General features: G+C 32.5%; 1 protein-coding gene across 1 annotated transcript in view; it reads left to right on the top strand.

Moving 5' to 3' along the window:
- The window catches only part of LOC114330212 (cytochrome P450 4g1-like), a 70775-nt gene that overhangs the window by 43463 nt on the left and 14282 nt on the right, over nt 1-13030 (top strand). The gene's annotated exons all lie outside the window — the stretch shown is intronic.

Below are 13030 nucleotides of genomic sequence, written 5' to 3'. Positions count from 1 at the left end.
AAAAAAGCGTAGAGTTCCACAAGGCAATCTTAACGTTGGAAAATTTAATTTTCCAATTAAAAGCTGTGTTAAGTGTCTTGGTACCTATCTAGACAGGAAATTGTCATGGAAAGATCACATTCATCATATTGTTAAAAAATCAGAAAACTCAATAAATATTTTAAGAGCCTTCTGTAAAACAAATTGAGGAGCAGACCCAAATATTGCTTTGATGTTTTACCGTAACATGATCAGACCCATTTTCGACTATAGCTGTCATTTGTTTGGATCAGCGACCAATACACTTCTAAATAAACTTGAAATTCAAAAAAATAGATGCTTAAGATTATGCCTAGGCTATTTAAAATCCACTCCAGTTCAAATAATGGAAAATGAAGCATTGGAACCTCCATTGCATTTACGCCGCCAATTTCTCAGTGATAAATTTACAACTCGAATTCTGTCCAAAAAATGTAATTACCTTCAAGATCTACATGAGCTATCAGTTTTAGATCTCACTCTGGAGGTTTAGGTTTAGGTACTGGAGAACTAAAAAATCTATACCTTTGGTAGAAAGTTATCTAAGTACGGTAAAGTACAGTGAAGTTATCTATAAAAGCCAAATTCCGCCTCACTACAGTGCAATGACAAAAACATTATTTTTTAACAAGGTTAAAACATGTTATTTAAACTCACATTTACCGCCAAATATATTTCATATACTTATTAGAGAAAAATGGTTAAATTTTCAGTACATATTTACCGATGGGTCAAAAGACGCAAATGGAACGGGCTGTGCAGTATTCCACGAAAATAAAAATTACCATCATCAATATAGCCTACCTTTTGAATGCTCAATATACACAGCAGAAATGATAGCAGTAATGTTTGCTGTTCAGTATGTACTACTGAATCCAACTAGCAATTATGTTATATTTACTGACAGTAAAAGCGTGGTGGACAGATTGAGTAATATTCAAACAGTCAAACACATAAACCACATTGAATTGAATATTCTTAAAACTCTGTTTGAAATTATACCATTATGAGTAAATGTAACAATTGCTTGGATTAAGGGTCATTCGGGAATAAAAGGCAATGAAATAGTTGACAATTTTGCTAAATCAGCTTATGCGATCGGAGAAAAAATAAACAAAAATTTAATTCCAGCTTCAGATATTGATACTTTTAGCAGACAAAACCTTAAAAATATTTGGCAATTGCATTACAGAGAATGTAATACTGGCTCAAATTTTGCTCATTGTAACCCTAGGATATTCTCAAAAAGATGGTTTTACACAGAATATAACAGACATTTTATAAAGACCATTAATCGGTTGAGAGCCAATCATGCTCTAACGCCATCTTACATGCATAGAATCGGCTTGGCAGATACTCCCAATTGTACTTGTGGCAAAATCGGATATCTAACACATGTCATATTAGAATGTCATTTAAACATAAATAACATAAACGACCTTTATAAGGAATTAAAAGATTTAAAATGTTTTTTCCCAATAAACCTAAATACTTTAATATTTACAAATGATATGGAAATTCTTCATCTCATTTATAAACATGTTAAATTAGGTAAATACAAGTTGTAAACGTAATATGTAATAAATAGGCATAATTTGTTAATGTGGTTTGAAAAAATAAAAAAATAATATTAAAAAAAACACAAAATAAAAAAAAAATAATAACAAAAAAAAAATAATAAACAAAAAAAAAAGAAAAAAAAAGTAACAAAAATAAAAAAGAATAGAAAAAAAGACGTAAAAAAAGTGTTTCGCACAAATTAAAATATATATTAAAAAAAAACACAGTAAAATAATTAAAAAAAAAACAAAATAAAAAAAAAGCTACACAATGTACCAATGTATCTATAAAAATAAAATTGTAGAATGTACTTATGATATAAGAAATTTATGACTATGAATTTGCAATCAATCAGAAACAAGTCTGGCTAATTGGCTCTGCCAAAGCCATTTTTCAAAAAAAAAAGGAAACAACAGATTTTTTTTGTTTGGCGCCGAATATTTTTACACCATATTAATGAGATTATCTGACTTGTGCTGGCTTTACGTCTGCCCATTTTTTAGAAGCATATTCCTCTGGTCACTTCCATTACTATCGTCAGTATAACTCCCAGGTACTTGTAGTCTTTAATAGGTTATATTATTTTTACTTTTACGTCTAAGTCATTTCCTGGACAGCATATTGCCATATATTACGTTTTTTCTCTATGTATTTCTAGATACAATTTGTATCATATTATATTATTATGTAGCGTCTTTAACATCATATTTATGTTAACACAATTTGATTGCCATCAAATAATAAGGTGGTTATATTCTACTGTAATACATATTATTGTCTTCTCCAAATAGTACTCCCATTTTTTTTTACATATTTCAAACCATTTTTTCAGAACCAAGTTTTTATAAATTGAAGGGTACAGGGGAAGAACGGCAATAGCCCATTTGGATTTTTTTTTCGAACAAACTGAAAGTTAAGGTTTATTACCTTATCGTAAAGTCAATATAATATAATATAAAGTCTAAGGGCCGGTTGTTCGAACGCTAATCAACAATGATCATTATTAAATATTTAATTACTCTCACCAAAACTGTCAATGTCAACTTTGTTTGGGTTGCTGAAAACATAATTAATTACAATTATGAGATTTATTATTAATTATGTTAATAATTATTGTTATATTAATTGATTATAGTCTCAGAATTGTAATTAATTATGTTTTGACAACCCAAACAAAGTTGACATTGACAGTAATTAATTATGTGATAATGATCATTGTTGATTAGCGTTCGAACAACCGGTCCTTAAAGTAATTATTATTATTTTATCATTAGTCTTTAAAGGACCCCGCAGAAACCTTATGGGAAATGGCTCTCTGTCAAATGCTCGGAAACTTTGGGTTTTAGTAGTCCTTGATGTGTAGAACAAGAGACTCAATGGGCGCATAGCTCCAAAAAATCATGGTTTTTAGATATAAGCCTCTGAAGTTATGGGTACAGTGAGGGCGTTTGAGTTGGAATAAATTCATTTCCTCGAGAATGGGCGACTCTGGAGATAAACTACAAATCAAGTCGATTTTTATTTTTAAATTATAGTTTTCGGCATATATAACATACTAGTGACGTCATCCATCTGGGCGTGATGACGCAATCGATTATTTTTTTAAATAAGAATAGGGGTCGTGTAATAGCTCATTTGAAAGGTTATTAAATTCTCTATTCAATAATATAAACCTTAACATAATTATTTATATAGGGTGCCCAAAAATTTTTTTTGAATTAAATTAATTGAGACAAAAAGAAGAATGTATATAATTTATTTAATTCGAAATACATTTTACTGTTGTCCGAAACCAGGAAAGAATGTTTATTTGATGAATAAATATTGTTTTTCGCTTAAATTAAATACTAAAGCTGCCACCCACTTGCCTCTTAGCAGTTTAAATATTTATTTTAAGCGAAAGGGGTCGTATGATAGCTCATTTGAAAGGTTATTTAATTCTCTATTCACTAATATAAACATTAACATAATTATTTATACAGGGTGTCCAAATTTTTTTAATTCCATTATTGAGACAAAAAGAAGAATGTATATAATTTATTTAATTCGAAATACATTTTACTGGTGTCAGAAAACAGAAAAAATGTTAATTTGAAAAATAAACATTGCTTTTCGCTTAAATTAAATGTTCAAACTGCTAAGAGGCAGGTGGGTGGCAGCTTTATTATTGAATTTAAGCGAAAAACAAAATTAATTTATCAAATAAATATTGTTCCTTGTTTCGGAAAACAGTAAAATGTATTTCGAATTAAATAAATTATATACATTCTTCTTTTTGTCTCAATTAATTTAATTCAAAAAGTTTTTGGGCACCCTGTATAAATAATTATGTTAATGTTTGTATTATTGAATAGATAATTTAATAAATTTCAAACGAGCTATTACACGACCCCTATTCTTATTTAAAAAAATCATCTATTGCGTCATCACGCCCAGATGGATGACGTCACTGGTATGATATATATGCCAAATTATTATAATTTAAAAACAAAAATCGACCTGATTTGTAATTTATCTCCAAGGTAGCCCATTCTCGAGGAAATGAATTTATTCCAACTCAAAACGTCCTCACTGTACCCATAACTTCAGAGGCTTATATCTTAAAACCAAGAATTTTTGGAGCTGCGCGCCCATTGAGTCTTTTGTTCTACACATCAAGGACTACCAAAACCCAAAGTTTCGGAGCATTTGACACAGAGCCATTTCTCATAAGGTTTCTGCGGGCTCCTTTGACTGATTATTTTTCTTTAAATTTGACTTTATAATAAGTTAATACCTCTTAACATTCAGCTTGCTCAAAAAAAATTCAAGTGGACTATTGCCGTTCTTCCCCTGTACGCTTCAATTTATAAGAGGGTAAGAGAGAGATTACATTCTTGTCTCTGATCCTTAGTAACCCGAAAGATTTCTCAGTATCCATTTCGAGCCTTGATAAAATTCCCTTTATACAAGTTTTTTACCGCCTTCACAACACTGTGGGTATACTCTGCTTTCTGTCAAGGATTTCGACAGTGTATTACAGTATTATAGCTTTTGCTTGAGTTTATAATTAATAGGTGTAGTTTGCATGAACTTGCAAGTGAGTTCTTTATTAATTGTTTCATCAAGCTCTTCCTCTCTTCCTCCCAATCTTTAAACTGAGTTTATATCATATTTCGTAATACTGTGCCGTAGAATCTGCCTCCAGAAGTCTTACAGAGTTCGCTGTATTTTGCATAGTCCAGTTTATTGCCTTTCTTGTATATGGATAAGCAGTTTTCCATTCTAATGGAATCTATTCCTCATTCAAACATTTGTTATGTTCAAACCATTGTTAAGTTTTCCATTAGTACATCCGGCAAAAATTTAAGTAATTACACAAGGATACCCATGCTCAGGTGATTTATTAATTAAGGTACATGCAGCCAATATGGCCATTGGCCATGCTAATACGTTTTATTTTTTTACATAATAATGTTTTCAGTTTTTCAAAACTTTTGATATGCTATAGTATAAACTACATTATTAGACAGATATTCTAAGTAATTAAAAGTCAACCGTAAGAACCGTTACAAAAATATGAGTAATATAAGATATAATATGAGTTGGCCATATTGCCAACCGGGTGTATGGCAATAAGGCCATACAAAATATTCATTATGTACAGAATTACAAAAAAATATTATTCGGGAATAATTGAAATAAAAGGTCAAAATAATAACATAAGCTCAAAAATTAATTTATTATGACAGGTATAATTTATTATGATAGGGTAACTGCAAAAACAAATTTTTTATTCATAAAAATGAAATTTTTATCCACAATCTGGACACATGAAAATTTCTATGACATCGTCTTTAGTGAGTCCCATGCACTCCTCATGGACGTGAGCCTTGCATTTAACACATAAGCGCATATCTGCTTGTCTATCTTCCCTGCAGAGTTTACAATACCTACCAAGACTCATTTAAAATTTTATATTGTAGTTTTGGTGCTCTAGATATTTTTGATTTTTTTTTGATATTCGTACTTGATACTGAAACATCCTTAAGAATTTTGTTTTCTTTAGTGAACAAGTTTCTTGTGACAACTGGGCTCTACTATTCAGAGCAGGTTTTCTGGGTTTCTTAGCTTTGGTTAGTACCATTTTTGGAGTTGGTAGCATCTCAGTAAACGAATTGTTCTCGTTCAAGACAGGATCTTATACAATTTCTTCGTCAGAATAAGAGTTACTAGATTCATCGTGTACACTGAAATGACTGTCTGAATCACTGCTGCTGTCATCATTGGTACAAGTTCTGGCTCTAGTACCGTTTTTCTTTTGTGATTTTACACCAGATGTGGATGGACCAGCTTCTAAAGAAATTGAGCGATCGACATTATTTTTCTTATTCTCTAATAAACCAGATGTATTAGATGGAACTGTTTCTTGAGACATTTGCTGTTGCTGTTGAGGTTCTTGGTCCTGATTTTGACTTGCAGTGCTTGGAGCAAATGCAATCTCTGGAATTGCTTCACGATTTAGAGGATATATCCCTGTTGCTCTGAAGCCTGCTTTAATATTTGACATTGTCATTGTTTTATCCCAAACAGCTGAAAATATGCCTCCAAAACGAATCTTACTAATTGAACGTTCGTCTGTATGCGTGGAAAAATATTTCACAATGAATTTGTTTAGTTTTTGGGCTTTTGCCGGATTTCGATTTTGTGCTTTTCTAACTCGAATTTGAGGGTTCCTTTCCATAAATCCCTTTAGCCAATATCGCCCAGCCTTTTCTTTTTCTTCTCTAAAAGGATTTGGAATATTATTCAACTTGGTATACCGGTAAACACATCGACGAAGTACACTTGCAGTTAGCGGGTAACCTACTTCGGATAACCGAATTATTCTTCGACTTAATTCAGCTTCTTGTTCTTGAGTTAAGATGGGTTTACGACCCATGGCGGCTTTTCCTGTCTTACCTTGCTCGACATAGCGCCTAAGGGTTCTCCTTGGTAGATTATAAGTTGTACTGGCCCTATTTACTGACATACCCGCGTTCACAGCTTGAAGCGCTTGGGTTAAGTCTTCTTCACTCCATTTCCCTCTTATGCCTCTAGAGCGAATACGACCCATCGTTATTCCTTAAACAATAGAGAAAACATTACAAAAAAACTGGTATGATACATACGCTATTAGTAAAATGTATGCATAGCAATATGGCCATGGCCATATTACTGTCTATCGATAATGGCCATATTGCTCACATGAACCAAATCAACTGTTTTTTCAAATATAAGGCACTATCATAAACTTATCCAAAAAATAACTGCACTCATTTATCATCGTACCTTTGCACAATCTAAACATAATATCTACTTAAAAAATACTTACGTGATTGTTACTGTAAAAGGAGATATAATAAGTTTCACGTTTATAATGACGCACGTACGAGGCACTATTTTCTTCTGTAATGCAGCACACACTCACAATGTCGGCTTAAGACTGATTCAGACTGATTACTCTAGCGGCTGTCGTATTTGGCGAACATACTGTTTATATCTATTGCGCCATCTACTTCAAATTCAAGGTAGTTACCGAGTTATAAGGAAGTGGTCATATTGCCTGCTTGGCCATATTGGCTGCATGTATCTTATTTGTCATTCTTGGAAGCGCTATTTTTTTCCAATTTTGTTATTGAATCATACTTATTCTGAAACATCGGAAGGTCGTAATTAAGATTCTAAAATTGCACTTTTTTTTCTGTTAGTAAATCGCTATTATAATTTTTCCATGTTTCTTAGCCAATTGATTGATTGGATTTATTTTCAAAAGTTCTTACAATTTTCCAGATCATCCCAGATTTGGAGCTACCTAATAAGCCGTTGATCTCATGACATGTATTTTCTCAGTATTCGCTTTTTGGTGTTTTTGCCTGATTCTTGACTAGATATAAATAAATATATTTTATATATGTGTTTACCTTCTGGATCTTTGGTAGTCATCTATTGTATAGGTCTTTATTTTGTTTTTTTAATTCTTTGTTTCGCCAAGCGTTAATTTTTTTGTTATGTGTCAGCTACAGCCTTTTTGCCGCATCATATAAGCACATTTAAATGCTATTTCACATTTCTTCTTGTGATCCTGAAGTTCATTTTCTATTTTTTCAGCTAGTTTTATTTTTTTGCAAGAAAATTTTGTGGAGTCGTTATAGAAATTACATACATAGTGACCAGACATCTCGTAGCGCGACAGTTTGTAACCACATAAAAGGTAACGCACAATTCGTAACGGCGACAGTTCGTAACCGCGACAGTCTGTAATTAAACGTATTCGCAATGGACAATCCGTAATCTGCCGTGCTAGGCCCAAAGGCGGTAACTAAAATTTGACAAAATGGTGGCAAAATCGATTTCAAAATTGAATGCTAAAATTTTGGTCCGTTAGGGATTTATGGACTAGCTAATAGTTTTTATGCATGGATATATGCCCCAGCTTATTAAGGGAACCATTAATTATATTTTAAAATAAAGTTTTATATAAAAAGAGGCAGATACCGCTAAAACATTTTATCAAAACTTACTATAAAACTAAGCCTATTAGCGGTATGTGGTTTATAGTTGTGACTGATATGAAATAAAAAGATTTTATGTGTATTAAAGTTTATTCAATTGAAAGAATTAAAGTACTATTAAATGTTATTATTTTGTTGAGCCACAATATGAAACAACAAATTGACAATATTTAGTTGTCGTTATATCTGTTCTCCTTCAAGAGTCAATAAATACATATTCTACATATAAATAGTCAATATAGACAATTAAATAGACAACCGAACAACATACCTTGTGTCTGGTACATACAAAAAATCCATTTAGTATTACAATGGTATTACCTCATAATTAACATTTTTTATAAAATCTTTTATAGTGCGTCTAATAATTTGTGCAAGAAACTGTACTTATACTACGAAGAAAACAGAATCTGTTCAGTTTGTAATAGATGTTTAAACATCTGCTGATGTTAAGCGTTTTAAAGAATTCTTCAACTGTGAATGTGGTTTACAATCATACTTTTCACTTTCTCATCTATTACTTTGGTAATCTATCATCTATCACTATGGTAAACCATACTTTTCACTTTCTCAGCTATTATATTTTTATTTTGTTTTTAGCGACAAAGGTTTGCTATTTTACGACATGTTATTATAGAGCTTTACGTTTTTATGATCGGCGACACCTACCCTAATATTATTATGCATTGTTATATTATTGGGTATTTCACAATATTATATTCGATAAAATACCATTACTTACAGTAATTAGGGCAAACTTTAACATTTTATTAGTTGTATTGTACAAACTAGTTATGATTAAAATATTATCGCATTGTCTTTTAGACCGAAAAATACCTAATTATGGGAAATATTAGATTTTTAAACTATTCAAACAAATTTTTGTATCATTATTTAGGTACCTGACGCATTTTTAGAAAATTTGTAAAGGAATAAAACCAGCATTTTTGTATAAAACTTGGGTAAAGGATTCTCAAAAGATTAAGTAAATATATCCCAAATCTACAATCCCGTATCTATAATAGCATTGTATAACTAGACTACTAGACATTGTCTAGTTAAACAATGATAATAGCTTGTATTTAAACAAAAAAAATGCAATCAATGGGACTGCTAATCCCATGTACGACCATATATAATATATATAATATAGCTCAACAGGCCTTAAAGGCCCATGGCTTGGAATTTCTCCACGGTTTTTCTCCATTTTCTCCTGTACATGGCTGCAATTCTCAAATTTGATATCCCGATTGTTTGCAGGTCTTCCTTACATGCTTCTAGCCACTTTTTCCTGGGTCGTCCCTTTCTCCTCTTTCCTTCCCCTCTCAGCCTTTGCCCACCTTCCATCAGCCATTCTCGCAAGATGACCTAACCAACTTAGTCTCTTTGTTCTGACCATCTGGCTTATTTCTGGTTTCCGGTACAGCTCTCTGATCTCTGCATTTGTTCGTCTCCTCCAAACGTCTTCATAGTTTTTTACTCCCCCGAATATCTTCCTTAGGACACTCCGCTCCCAGATGTTCAGCATATTTTCTTGGTTTTTTTTCATGACCCATGTTTCACTCCCGTAAAGAACTGTGGGCTGGATCACTGTTTTGTAGAGTCCTAATTTTGCTTCTTTGGAGATGTTTTTGGTTCTTAGTAGTTTGTGTAGGGCTCCGACTGTCTTTCTTCCTCTCGAGATTCTTTTTTCAATTTCCTGGCTTTCTTCCCCTTTACTTGTTAGCGTTACTTCTAGATACTCAAACTCCGTCACCTTTTTGAAGCAATACTCTTTATTCTCGTTGTTTATGGTAGTTTTCATTTGTGTGTCTTCATCTGAGGTCTGTCCCATTTCCATATACTTTGTTTTTTGCTCATTAATTCTCAGTCCATACTGCTTAGCCTTTACTTCAAAGAGTTTGAAAATCCTCGGCAGATCCCTTTCCGTTCTTGCCATTAGCACTACATCGTCCGAAAATTCCAGAACCTGGTTTCTGTTGTCAAAGATCATACCTTTCGTTCGTATTCCACTCTCTCTCTCAATATCGCCTCCAACAAGAAATTGAAAAGTACTGTGGACAGCGGATCTCCCTGCTTTAATCCCCTTTTAACTTCAAATTTTCCTGATAGACTTCCTTCTATCCTTACTCTGTTATCGGTCTTCACTAAGGTCATTTTTACGAGTCTGATCATCTTTTCCGGAATTCCAAATACTCTTAGGGCCTGGTACAAACGCCTTCTTATCACAGAATCGTAAGCTTGTTTGAAATCTATAAAGAGGAGGTTTAACTTTAACTGTTGCTCATATGTACTGCTCTGAATCATTTTCAATACGAATATTTGATCTATGGTGGATCTGCCCTTTTTGAATGCTCCCTGGTATTCACCAACCTGCTCGTTTAAGTGCCTTTCCAGTCTGCTTCTTACGACTCTGGCGACTACCTTATATGTTACGTCTAGGAGAGTGACACCCTATAGTTTTCACACATTGCTCTATCTACCTTCTTATGAATGGGACATACTATGACCTCTCTCCATACTTCCGGCATTTCCTCTCGCTCCCAGATTTTAGTCAACAGGCTACATATTCGCGTTATAAGTGCTTCTCCCCCATGCTTGATTAATTCTGCAGTAATACCATTGCTGCTTGCACTTTTGTTGTTTTTCATACTATGTATCATTTCTCTTATTTCTTCCCCGGTTGGAGTCTCTACTGTTTCCGCCGGGCCGCTGACTTCCTGTACCATTTCGTCTTGTTCCTCATCGCTTCCATCAGGTTCTTCATTAAGTAGCTCTCTAAAATGCTCCTCCCATCTACTTAGCTTCCCCTCCTTATATTACAATTTTAATATCATATTTTAGAATATGATTATATATAAATTCAATATTACCATAGAAATCCTGTTTTACATGCACATTTATTAGACTTAGTTTTCTAGTCTTACCTCCTAGTCTCAACCTACAATTCCGTTCAGATATGGGCTCGAACTCCACTATCGCACTTTGCAGCCGGTCACTAACTATAAAACCAGTTCCCAACATTCGGTCTTCGCCACCACTACTGAAAAAGCTGTAGTTGTCTATCATTATTACGCCAGTTCCCTTTTGTTTTGTTTCTTGCATTACCAGGATATCCAGTTTGTGCTGCTTCATCACTGACACTATATGTTTTAGGGCGCCTGCTTTATAGGTACTTCTCATGTTCCAGGAACCTATCCAGAGTGTGCTTAAATGACCTTTTTTTCTTCTTACTTTTGCTTCCCCTATTAATAATCCTTTCGTGTCCTCATTCATTGCCATAGTTACATTATCCTTTGATCCATCCCTGCTGCTCAGCTCTAGTTTGCTGGTGGGTCCAGCTTTCCTTTTTTGCGGTTCCATCTCCATACTCTGCCATCTATTGTGATCTTCCGAAACCCCCTTTTTACTGTTCTACCTTCTCTCCTGGCCTCTTGTGCTTTTTCCTTTATTTCCTCTGGCATTCTTTTCTCAGTTATTGTCAAATCATCGTTTATGTATGTATGTTTATGTACAACCAACAAAGGGTTAATTACAGAAAACTTTAAGTATGAAAGAAATCTTGTGCCTGTATAGGTTGAACATAATTTTTTTCCACCTCTTGTAATTGCTTTACAATAAATTGTTCTCTTTCTATAATATTGTCTTCAGTGGTTTCACCTCGTGTTTCACAACTCTTACTCGACTCTACTTGATTTTCTAAAAAAAACAAAATATTTTCAGTCTCTTTTTCTAAAAATGTTTGCGGACAGCGTTTGGATATATTATTAAGTTTTTAAAACCTAATTAAAAAAAAAGAAATATTTTTTAAATATGAAAATCTCTTACCGCCTAATTCAAGATATAAATCATCCACTTGGCGCAGAGTCATATTGTTTACGACAACATAATTGGTTAATTCTTGAAATACTATAAACAAAAATGAAAATAAATTTCAACAGATATAATAATCTGGAACAGTTCTTACCATCCTCGCTAATTATTTCTTTTACTAACACAACTCTTTTAACTAACACAATAATTTAACCTTGTAAATTTAGGCCGAATTTACTTTGTAATACTAAGGCGATTTGGCGGTTTCTAAATGTAGGTGTAGCATTCTTGAAAGTAGATTAGCGGTAAGTGCAATATGCTAAGGTATATGGACGGCAACTGTAGCAGATACCGACAAAACGCCATAGTATTTAACATTTGCCTCCAAATGGCTTAGAATTTTATCTGAAAAGTGTAGATACCGCTATCAAAATTGAATTTTTTTTTTAAATATAATGCTTCTACAACTCCAAAGACTTTGTAAATATATACAAAATACCCTATTGTACCTAAAAATACAAAAATCTCATTTTCGATAAAAAATCAGTTACCGCCTTTGGGCTTAGCACGGAAGTAATGTCAAAATTGAATTATTATGTTTATTTTTCTTAACATAGAAACTAACTTTTATTACAGTTACAATTGAAATTACCTTTATCAATCTAACGAACTAGCATCATGCATGATAAACATTTTCAACACTTTTTATATTTCGTAGAGAAACAATCTTTAAAATTTCTTTAAAATAAATAATCTTGTAATGTAACTGTATTAATTATTACAGTAAATATATTATTATTAAACTGTTTTTACTTGTTTCATTACTTTTTACACTTTGTTTTACAACTTTAAAGAGATAATTCAAGATAATTTTTTTAAATTCTTTAGTTGTCATATTAACAGGAATATTATGCAAAAATATGTGTGAAATATATCTAAAAAGAAGTGGTCTTAAAAAAGCACCATTAGTTTTAGTATAGAATTGTATGCAAAATGCATTGTTTATTAAATTCATTAATACTGAATTTGCTAAAAAAAATTTAATGTACTGATAATATTATAATTGTATCGTTACGACCATGTATAGTTACGAACTGTTGCAGTTA

This window comes from Diabrotica virgifera, chromosome 5 (assembly GCF_917563875.1).
Source record: "Diabrotica virgifera virgifera chromosome 5, PGI_DIABVI_V3a".
NCBI classification, from domain to species: domain Eukaryota; kingdom Metazoa; phylum Arthropoda; class Insecta; order Coleoptera; family Chrysomelidae; genus Diabrotica; species Diabrotica virgifera.
The sequence above is the reverse complement of the archived record's forward strand: the minus strand, read 5'-3'. Positions and strand labels throughout refer to the sequence as shown.